Raw genomic sequence first — 13,082 nt, forward strand, 5'->3', positions numbered from 1 at the left:
ACTTCAATATGGTTGACGCAAGCACCTGTATTTTTTTTTGTAAGTATAGCTTAAAACGCACCAGCACATCATCTTGAGGCAAATATTCTCTCTTGGAACTAAATCCTTAACTTTGAGAAGTAAGTCTTTTTCCAGATAATTAAATATGATATTTCTTATGTTAATTTTTTGTTTAATTCTATAAACATATGTGTTATATTCCTTAGATTATTCTCTAGGGTTAGTAAAAAGATGTTAATCACGGTTTGGTGTACCCTCTATGCTTATTTAAAATGGGGTCAATTGTGCACACAAGAAATTGATGCTTTCTACTTGGGCTTCTGAAATGGAAAATGGAATAGCAATTGTTAGAGCATTGCTCGGTCGAACTCACAAGTGTTTCTATATCAAGCTTGCTGTCAAATTTAGTTGTCAAAACTATATCTTGATTTATAGTCTACAAGTATCGGTCTAGGATAGTGGAGTTAAGAAATGAACCAGTCATCATTTTCATTCTACCATTTGAAGGCGAAGATCAACCGAAACTCTTGGAGAACTTCATCAACAAAAGGTAAGTGAAGACTGGACGACCTATTTGTCAAGTTATTTTCACTTTTTTATCTTCGAGAAGATTGTCGCATAACTAATTAGACTAGCTTGCATAAACAAGAATTTCGAGTCGAGAACTAATTATTTAGTTTACGAATTTCTCGAAATATAATGAATAAGCATAATGAACATTTGTTCATACTTAATCAAATTCGGTGGAGAACAATTTATATTGTTCGGAACCAAATCATGATTCAAGTTTATCATTCGAAAATAGCCTGGAACAAAGATATGTGTCATTGATGTTATTCAGGAGTGTTTCGAATCGATTTAGAGAAATATAGAACTAATATATTCGGAATACAAGACAGTGTTATCAGTCTTACAAACTGTTATATGTATGAAGCCGTATTACATGTATTCCAACACATAGCTGAGTAGCTATATATCGACTTTCAGATTTGTGTGATATACATATTCATATGTACATCATGGGATAATCCGTTTGTTTCGTGATCCGGATTGGTATGTATATTTGTATACAAACCATTGTGAAAAGACGAGGGTATTCAAACACACCACAATCTTTTTGTTTCAACCTATAAGTCCTCTACCGAATGTGATCGTCTATGGACAAAGTCGAAACAATACGAAAATTTTGTTCACACTTTGTGTGATTGTCTATGGATACGAGATCGAGACAATACTACAACAAAGTGTGTTACTTGATAATAGGTTCAGCGATAACCAAACTCTATAGGATCACTATCAAGTAATGCAGAGTTAACGTATATGTGTATTTTAATTTATTATAATAAACAATTATAATGCGGAGATCAAATTAAAAGACATAGCAAGATTTTTTTAACGAGGAAACCGCAAATGCAGAAAAACCCCGGGACCTTGTCCAGTTTTGAATACTTTCATAATTAAGCCGCTATACAAAATCTAATACCAACTTCGCATAGTTGAGACCAAGCAGACTCTCGAACCTACTTAGTCCCCTCAGCATCCCTGCGCCTTCGACTTCTAGAGTCACACACGTGAATAGCAAGTCCTTTGGATCGTATTCCAAACAACAAAGGAAGAATCTGTTTGGGAACCACTCTAATCAATCTTGCTAAAAATTTAGATGAGTTGTTGACAAAGGCTCTTTCGTTTAATCTAATAAACTCCTTTTTCTGGTTAGATCGATCTATCCAATAACTACCAAATTAGTCAAGTTTAGATTCGCACTCAATCAAAATGAATCTCAAAAGATATGTATAGAGAATGTCGATCTCACACAACTAATCAATCGAATAAATCCGATTCTGGTTGGATCCCAACCGATTAAGGTTTGTGCACAAAATTCAGAAGATACTAAAACCAATAAGAAATATTCTTCTTCTTCAAATCTTATTTAATCTTAAATAACCTGCACAACACCACTTGAATCTCTTGTGATCAATCATGCACAGAACGGAGTCTGTTAACAGTGGATTATCACAAGATGTTTTAGATATACAAACAGTTTTAAAGATCCAGTCGATACTATGATCTAGTTTGAGTGAATTTTATATCAAAAGAGAAGATTCTCAAGCATAAACAAACCAGGTGCAATCAAAGTTTCAACAACCGTTAGTCAATCAAATCAATCAAAAACTAATAACACCGCAATTATCTAGTTTCCTACCAACGGTACTCATTGAGCTTCTTGATCGCACATAAGTCTTTAAACGAGCGGTCGTAAGAGAGCTCACCTAACTTTCCTCTCTGAATAGGTGGCTCCACCCGAAACAATAAGAAATGAAGTTTTCCTGGATCTTATGATAGTTTGTTAAAAATGAAAACTTAGGTATTTAGACCAAGGATGTTTGGACACCAAGGAATTTTCAAAATCGAAAATATTCTCAAGATATGCAATGAATAGCAAAATTCGGTTTTCATAATTCCAATAAATGCTTTATTTCTGAAATCTCTCAATAGAAAATCTCCAACTAGTACATGCACATTACTAATTTTTATTTTCTAGAGCTATACATTAATTACTGGTAATTAATGTATATAAAATGAAAAACTGAAAAGACGAAGGTACCCAAATATACCACAATCTTTTTATTTGATCACAACCTATTCAATCTCTACCGTGTATAAACCTCTTGGAGCAACAATCACTCAAGGAATATTTCAACACAGTGTCCACTTGAAATATGGTTAGTCCGAACTGGCCTAACACGTGAATAATTATATCAGACAAGTGGAGAAATCCAATACACTATGTGTGATTGTCTATGGATATGAAATCGAGACAATACTACAACAAAGTGTTCATTTGATAACCGAAACCTTATAAGATAAATATCAAGTGCCTAGTTAACGTACAAGTGTAATTACTTTAATTATAATATAAAAACAATTATAATGCGGAAATAAAGTAAAGCACACACCAGAATTTTGTTAACGAGGAAAAATACAATCTTGTAGAAAACCCTGGGACCTAGTCCATATTTTAATACTCAATGAATTAAGACGCTATAAAAAGTAAACCTGCAACTTCATGTAGACACTAATAAGTAAACTTAAATCCTAGTTACTCAGCTTCAGCAGTATTCTTGTTTTGACAATATCTAGCAGAACCGAAGTTCTCTATAGATATTTGTTTTGATAAGATCTAGCAGAACCGAAGTTCTCAATAGATATTTGATATTAGATATCCTAGCAGAGCAGGCGTTCTCTTTAGGACTTAAATCTAATCTATCTTCTTAATGGTTTAATCTTTCAAGACAGGATTCCTTTGGATCGTATTCCAAACAGCAAAGGATAAACTGTTTGGTAATAAAAATCACTTTATAATCACAATACCGAAATATATGATTTAAGCAAAGTTAAGTATCTTCTATTTTTAAGACCTGTTACCAGATCCGAAGTTCCTCGGTTACAAGATCAAACAAGACAATGATTACCGAAGTAATCAATCTTGATTGAAAGTTTTATGATAAAATCACAAACTACTTGTTGATCTTAAAAAGGGTTATGTTTATAGAAAATAAACAACGTCTTTGATCCCAGAAAATCAATTCACAGAAAGTTACACCAAGATCAAAACACAAGAACAAAAGTCTTCAAATCTTCAAAGTCTTCAATCTTCGATTTAATCTTCAAAGTAACAACCTGCAAAAACAAACTTGATTCCTTATTGATTTTTCGCACAAAACGGAGTCTGTTAACAATGGCAAATCAATGAATCTATCTTACGTATCTAGAAATACTTAGATCCGTAGAAGTGTTGATCTTTGGTCTAGTTTGAGTGAGCCTTATATCAGAAGAGAAGGTTCCCAATAAATAACAAACTAGGTGCAATCAAAGATTCAATAGTCAGACGAATCAATAATTGACAACTAAAATAACAATGCAATCTTCTAGTTTCCCACCAACGGTACTAATAGAGCTTCTCAATCCCAAAGAAGACTTTAAACTGAGCGGCCGTAAGAGATTTCGCCTAATTAGGTTACTCTCCTCTCCGAATAGGCGGTTTCACCAGTAACAACACAACAGAGGTAGTTTGCTGTTACGAAGGATTAGTTTGCTAGAGGTGCAAACTTAGGTATTTATAGATCAAGGAAGTTTGGACACCAAGGAATTTCCAAAACCGAAAATATTCTCAAGATATGCAATAAATAACAAGATTCGGTTTTCATAATTTCTATAAATAAGATGCTCAAATCTTAATGTTGATATTATTCACGTATCCACATTAACCAAATATATTTTCGGTATCTCTAATATTTCTAGAATAATAGAAAATTCGAAAATCTATTTTTGGATAAATTTTTGTGTTAAAAACACAAAACGTCCTCAGATTGGGTTGAGATTTCTTGAGGCCGATTGCACATGTTCATAGGATCGGTTTCCCCTTGTTGCACATGTTGATAAAATCGGTTCCCCCTTATTTATGGTATAAACTTGTATTCGGTTGCACATGTTGATAGGATCGGTTCCCCCAATACTAAAAACTTGTTGTACATGTTCATACCATCTCAGGTGATTACTTAAGATCGGTTTCACTAATAAAAGTCATACCAATACAAAAGTCATGCCTTTGTGAATAGTTTTACCAAGAACATAAACAAGACATGAGCAGTTACACTAATCACACATATTGGTTGTTCAAAAGATATGCAATGAATAACAATACCAATAATGCCTGGCGATGTCCTTTTCGATTCACAAAACAAGTTCATAAATTTAGTTCCTTAAAACACATGTAAAACATTATTTCCTAGGATGAAATATTCACCTTTACCCATATACATAGTCATAATAGCATCCAAAATATTATGTGGATGTCATGTTTACGAAGCTCAAAAGATAAACATTATACTTCGTAATTCAATAAATTCCTTAGCACTTTGATCATAATAATATAATTTTGCATGTTATGTTTTCAATCTACAAGATTTGAAAGACTCAAGATAGATATGGAACAAGTCAAGTCATAGTTACTAACCTTAAGCTGAAGGACGATGTCTTTGTTGTCTTCGATCCATCTTCAGATCTTTGCGAGTAACTGGATCACAATACTTCTATCATTTCTAGTCTAACCTATCGAAGTTGACTGTAATTTACATAATAGCGAGTCGAGTTTTGGAACTAAATATGACAACCAATCTTGACATACCAACGGTTGGTGGGTTCAACCGAGCAGTGCTCTAACAAAAACCTTAATTAAAAGATTCTTAATTTATTTCGGCACAAGATCACCTTGAGTACTAAGGAATATCTTTGAAAAATAAATAATAAGAGTTACTGCTCGTGTTCAAAGTATGTTGACATCTTTTCACTGCAAATCCTTATTTCATATTTACATGGATTTGCATTATTGGAATCGGTTATACCACACTTCCAAACAAGTTTAAAATTGGTTTGCTAGTTTTCCAAGACTACTATGTGAGTGATCAAATACCAAATCACATAGATGATTTCAGTCGGTTCTACCAATCACTAGGATCGGTTATACCTAAATATGGAAACACTTGTTATGGGTCACACCAGTCACTAGGATAGGTTACACCAGTTACAAGGATCGGTTCCATCTACACATGGTATTACTTGTGGTCGATCACACTAGTTACTAGGACCGGTTATACAATTACAAGGATCGGTTACACATACTCATGATCGGTCACACCAATTACTAGGATCGGTTACACCAATTAAAAGGATCGATCATACCATCACATGGTGATTACTTAGGATCGGTTACACCAATTAATAAAAATCAGTCATACCAAATCATAAGTCAGGCCATTGTGATTAGTTATACCAAGATAATATGTACAGTATATACAGCTTCGCAATTATGTTTTTAATATGCATGACTTGTTAGATGCGTTATGAATGAAACAAGTTCAAGTCAGTATTACTAACCTCAAGTGGAAGAATGATGTCGTCGTTGTAGTTCGTTACTTCTTCGCATTCTTCAGGTCTTCGGAGTACTACTTATATGTCTCAACATTCCTAGACTTTCTAGTCTAACCTAAACAAAGTTGACTCTAGTATTTAATCAAGAGACTCTAGATGCGTTTTGGTACTAAAATATGACAACCAAACTTGACATACCAACGCTTGGTGAGTTCAACCGAGCTATGCTCTAACAATCTTTCCCTTTGTCAATTTTAGTGACAAAACTTTTATTACGTATGGAGCTAAACGAATTACAAAATAACTCATTCTTCATACGCTTGATTCGAAGTTTCAACAACATAATAACCTGCATGTATTCAGTCAGTAAATGTCGTTGTTGACATTTGAATAAGAAAAGATTTTAGTGCCCCTACAGGTAAGCTAGAAAAATATTTAATCCGAACATCTTTGTTATTCCCCTTTTATAGTAAATATTACTACACAACAATATGATATGTTTCTCCCCCTTAGTCAATGATTTACTCTTTCGTTAGATATAACTGTTAGAGCGCTGCTCGATCGAACTCGCAAGCGTTGCTATCTCAAGCTTGTTTGTCAAGTTTAGTTGCCAAAACTATAAGTCTTTATTTGTAGTTTACTTATAATTATGTCTCGGATTAGGATAGAATGTGTAGTTGAGCTTTAGACTTCACGTCGTTCATTGAATGAAGACGAAAAACTACTAAGGGGAGCTTGTGGAACTTAATCAGCAAAAGGTATGTGGATACTTGAACTCATTTATCACTATAGATGGTGGATTTTCGACAAGGGATAAAATCGTAAACTCATAATTATACGAAGCTCTGATCCAACAATCAGACGTGAGTATTGAGACATGGGTCTCATTGAATTCTCAACGGAGAGTACTTTCTCTCAGATACATGTAGATATGTAATCTCACGACTGGACAACGACATATCTCATGAATACTGAACACTTTCAGTGATTATTTCTATATAGTATCACGAGATGGACGGCTCCTAGACAGCTTGCTCTGCTAGTATAGAGCGATAACGTCTTCATGAACAAACAACGAGTTTACCCTGACTATATAAAGGATATGACTTACCGACAAGCTCATATCGGGATAATTAATGCTCCTAGACAGCTTGCTCTGCTAGTATAGAGCCACAAAGTTAATTATTCCTAATTAAGATTAATTCTACAGTGACATTCACTACTGAATTCCCAGAATAATGTATTATTGCTCCTATTCCATGGTCGAATCCACGACTGGTCCCATGGAATGGAAATAACAATTGCTCCTATTCCATGGTCGAATCCACGACTGGTCCCATGGAATGGCAATAAACAATTGTTCTGATTCTATGATCGAATCCACGACTTGATCTCATAGAATATCAATAACTATATTATCTCATTACTCCGATTTCATGATCGAATCCACAACTGGTCTCATAAATGGTAATAGATAAATCTTAATTACTCCGATTTTATGGTCGAATCTACGATCCCATGGAATGGTAATGCTCACTTTATTATTCTGAATTCGTAGTCGAATCCTCAGCTGATCTTATGAATCAATAATAAACATCTTATTACTCAGTTTTGTGAATTATTCTCCACCGAATTTCACAATTAGTAATAAAGAATCAACAACCGGGCGTCTGAGCTACCTTTAAGTAAGCCCCGATTCAAATGGTGAAGGTGTATTCAACGACGATACACTAACAGTCACCGCACGAACGAGTATTTCAAAATACAACGAAACGATGAACCTATGCAAAATAGGGAAGAAAATAATAAAGAATTAAAAATATTGACCACGGTGCTGGGAGCACGGACACACGACCGACCGACCGCGTCGTGGTCAATCCCACGCCAGTTTTATATTTTTAATGCATTTTTATTATTTTCCATGATTTGATGAAAATTCTCTCATTTTATCAAATCTCCTTCGTCTCGAGGAAACTCCTCGGTTTTATGGTATTTTCATAAATTCGTAAAAAATAATATAAAATTAAGGAAAGAAGTGTGGGGCGTGACCGTTGGCCAAGCGGTCATGCCTTGGTCCCAGCCGGCCCCACACCTCACGGTTTCTCATTATTTTATTATTATTATTATTTCTCTAATTTCATGAAAAAACTCCTTGATTTCATGGTATTTTGCACAAGTCATCAAATAATAAATAAAATTATGAAAACTTGTGGGACCGGGCCACTAGCCAACCGGCCATGCCCTAGCCAGTCCCACACCCCCCTTGTTTTATTTATTTTTTTATTTGTCCTTGAATTCATCAAATTCCTTGATTTCATGGTATTTCTCTCAGATCAGGAAAAATTCCCTCAAATCATGAAAAATATTTAAAAAATATAAAAAATTATGAAAACTCGTGGGATCGGGCCCCTAGCTAGACGTCCACGCCCCCACGGTCCCACACGCCCGTGTTTTTGTTATTTTAATATTTTTTGCTTCCTTGAACTCATGAAAACTCCTTCAATTCATGGAAAGTCCCTAAATTCATCAAATTTCTTAAAATTCATGAATTCTTCATAAAATCATCAAAAATATTATAAAATTAAGCAAAATGGCACCACGGGACCGTGGTCACGACCGGCCAACCATGCCTTGGCCTCGGCGGTCCCACGCCTCCTTATTCCTTATTTTATAATTATTTTCCATCATCTCATGGTGTTTTCCTCAGTTTCGTCGAAACCCTAATTTTGACATATTTTCTCGAATGGATGCTCAATTGCACGCCAGAAAATATCAAAATTCTCAGAACTGAGATGCAGACGCCTTGGGGACACGAGAACGCTATCTTGACCGACCAAGATTGGCTCTTTGTCTTACAGAAGTCGGTCCCATCAAGTTTCACAGTTTTGACCTAATTTGCACAATTGCACGTATTAGGTCCAAGACTCTTCCAAACACTTTGGATTTTCATGAAGTGATCATCAGGCGGTCACGTGACTACCCATGGCCGGTTTCATGACCCCATGGTCGGTCCCTCACTCTGTCATAATTAATTAGGTTTTCTCACCTAAGGTTCAGACGAGCATTTTCGAATAAATGATTAAACCAGCATTTAATCATTCTTTCACCAACAAATCGTCAACTCTTCAGGAGTTCTTCGTATTTGCTCACGTGAGCATATGGACACTACATGGTTGATCCACGGTCCCATGTAGTCGCTCCCTCCTTCGTCCCATGGCTAAACTTCTGACGAACCATGAATTGATCATCAATTGATCAAATTAGGGTTTCTGAATCCAAGGATCATCATTCCAGATTCCAACCTTAATAATTTTACGACGGCCTCATGGTCATTAATTTTATTAATTATGCTCGGTTCTACACCAATGTTCTAATTAACATTTTTGGTACGCTGCAAATAAGCCATCATATGAGCAACACATGCTCAGACGATTAAATATTCAACAATTCATCACATGAGCAACACTTGCTCAGATGATAAATATTTGCTCAAACCAAGGAATATTGGTTCAACAATCAATATTCAACGATCCATCGAATGAGCAATAATTGCTCACTTCATCGTAAGAACTATACCTCTGTCTCATCACATGTTCAATTCATGAGTTTCAGAACATCATGTTCAACTCAGCAACTACATGGACTCATCGTCCCATCAAACCACGAAGTCATCAATTGAATAACAAACCACGAGACGTTAATCGTGTCACTTGGGGGATATCACTTTGGGTTTTGGTCTGGCGGTCTACGGCACGTGTGTTCAAACACATGATGGAATGTGAGCAAGTCGTGCAATCAGTTGAAGGAATTCACGAGGTAGTGGGTGGAAAATCGACCAAGTCTCCACACATTGAGCAACTGGTTTCAAACACGATCTCCACTTCCCCACTCCTTGATTCCATCAACTGTCACACTTCATGGGGTCATGGTGTCTAAAATTCCAGAAATATAAATAAGTATCTGAATCATGATTGAAGGATGAGCATCAACAGTATCATCAATCTCACGTCTCATCGACAACACGAGATCATCAACTCATCAATTGAGCAACTACTCTCAATTGAGCAATTTCAATCATTCAGAGCTTATCATATTCAGAATTCACACACCCGTAATCTTTGATTACCATTGATTCCACACATTTCCCAGCTTCCCTCCTACAGATCAACCCATCCTCTCTTGTGACCGAATTTACTCTGGAACGGTCATTGTCTTGATTTAGGCCGGAGTACTACATATTGATCTCTCGAATCTAAAGCACCCCCTTTGCAGCGGTGCATCTGTGTGAGGTTTAACATTTCGCTCGGTTCGAGGAGTCTCCTCCGTACGGTCGTCTCCTCAATTCCTTAAAAACCAGCAAATTGTTTTTCCCCATCTACAATCACTCATAAGTCTATGTCTATTCTATCTCCTATTGAGACAAAATTCGTATATCTATATAGACTCTATATTATACACATTTGATATTTCGAGCTGAGTTTAACTTGCTGTCATGTTCCCATGACTGTGAACCGGTTCACTCGACTGAGCCAGGATTTGCGACTCACCGAGCTAGCTAGAGTGGACACGAGTTTTCAGCTGTGTAATAACTTTATTTCCTCGAGTAACATTTTCTTTCTCTTTTTCTTCATTGATGTAATCAGGGCCGTTAATGCCTTCTTCTCAGATTGGTGAGTTAAATACCCAATCATTGTAAGACCCTAATTTCATTAATGAAAAAACCAATTTGCTTTGAATTTTGAAGGTTAGGCTCTGCTTGTAGAGAGAAAGCAGCTTGCTTCTGGTTATAGTTGACCAATTACTTGTAGTTGTACATCAGTACACTACAATTGGTATCAGACTTCCTTCCTGGCGCCCGTATCCATGGCCACCAAACAACAAATTGCAGATCTCACTGTCACAGTGAATCTACACACTCAATCCATCTCCACTATCGAATCAGACATCGCTGCTTTGAATACATCGAGTGCTAATGTTGAATCACAACTATCTATCATTCTTAATCTTCTAAAAGAAAATCACCGATCACAATCCGATCTACCACCAGATCCACATAATGAGGATGATACAGAAGCTTCAAATCATTCTGTCAATGGATTTCGACAGATTATCAAAACCTTATCTGCTCCACCCAGTAAGTTCTCTCGTACACCGAAGGTTGATTTTCCACGATTTAATGGTTCTAACCCTCGCAGTTGGGCTCTTAAATGTGAACGCTATTTTGCATTTCACAAATTTCCTGCGGAAGATCGAGTTGACATGGCCACAATTCACTTCGACCCTCAGGTTGATTCTTGGTGGTTAAACTACCAACAAGGTAAAGAATCTATCCAATGGAGTGATTTTGTTCGTGATTTATGCATTCGATTTGAAGATATTGCTCAGGACAATTATATGGGTAGTTTCAATAAATTAGATCAAACTACAACTGTAGAAGAGTACTTTTATCAATGGGAACATTACAAGGGTTTTATGGTTGTTAAAAATCCTTCATTACCAGAGAGTTTTTATACCCTCAGTTTTATCAGTGGTTTGAAAGATGACATACGTAATACTGTGAAGATGTTCAAACCTGAAACTACTTCTGTGGCTTTTTTCTTAGCAAGGATGCAACAAGCTTCATTACACCATCAACCAAAACCCATCAAATCATTCTCTAGACCCTTTACACCCACACCACTTTCTGTTTCTCACCCACCTTCCTCTATTAAACCATTTTTCTCTTCTCGAACACAGAAATCATCCACTACTCCCATAGTGACACATCCTACCACACCAACAACAACCCCACCTGACAATCCATTTCCCCCAATCAAAAGGCTTACTCATACCCAAATGCAGGTGAGGAAAGATAAGGGCTTATGTTATAATTGTGATGAGTTCTATAGGCAAGGCCATAGGTGCAAAACTCAATAACTTTTTATGTTAATTTCTGATGAAGAAGCAGAGGAACAAGAACAACTGAGTACTGATAATTCCACTGTTGCCTCTCATTCCCCTCCTGATTCTCCTATTGAGATATCTATGCATGCTCTAATAGGGAATGTTGTTCATGACACCATCATAATTACAGGCCACTTGCACAAGCACCCCATCATGGTTCTAGTTGACATTGGTAGTACTCACAGCTTCATTGATTCATCACTTGTGGACAAACTTGGCACTCATGCTTCTCCAACAGGTCCAATGTTAGTTACTGTGGCAAATGGGGATAGTCTCATGAGCAAAGGCATATGTCAAAACCTACATTGGGATTTGCAAGGCTATAAATTTTGTTCTAATTTAAGAGTCTTACCATTAGGGGGTTTTGATATGGTATTGGGAGCAGATTGGATACAACAATTAGTAGACATCACTTTTAACTTTGCTCAGCTGAAGATTTCTTTTATGCATCATGGTAGCTACATCACACTTCAAGGCAGTCCTTCTAAACGTTCCCTTAACAGTATTTCTGGCTCTTCCTTAATAAAGTTTATCAAAAGTAACACCCCAACATTAATTGGTCAATTCCTTGTTATTTCTACTAAAACCCCTACTTCCATACCTACTCCAGCAAAAGAAGTTTTGGACTCTTTCTCTGATATATTTACAGAACCTACTACACTTCCTCCACATAGAACATTGGATCATAAAATTCCACTTAAACCAGATTCATTACTTTTGATGGTGGTTTTTAGTTCAGGGTTAAAATTATAAAACCTTGCATTTAATGTGCCGTCACTCTGCAAAGAAACTGAGCCATATAAAAGTGATGAGTGTTCAACCTCTCCACTGGTGCATTTATTGAGCAACTCAATATATTCACATGAAATTTATCCAGAATGGTGCATGCAGCAACAATCCCAGATATTCTGTAAATTTCGGCACCTTGTTTATATTATCCAATTAATATGAGCTTCTTTAAATGCTTTCTGTGCTATGTTCCCCGGCTGAACCCTTAATATTGATATGACATGACAATTAATGTTCACTCGCAGTAGAGTAGCATGAATTTCCCGAAATATCAAGGTTAAGGTCTTTGCATAAAAGTACTCAATAGGAAAGCATACTGCTCTCCGGCAATAAATTTAAAGCACTCTATGCAGAGTTCGATAAATTTGTGAAAACTCACGAAAATAAAATCTCAACCCTATTAATTTGCAAAATTAGGT

Source organism: Papaver somniferum, chromosome 7, assembly GCF_003573695.1.
Source record: "Papaver somniferum cultivar HN1 chromosome 7, ASM357369v1, whole genome shotgun sequence".
Lineage (NCBI taxonomy): Eukaryota > Viridiplantae > Streptophyta > Magnoliopsida > Ranunculales > Papaveraceae > Papaver > Papaver somniferum.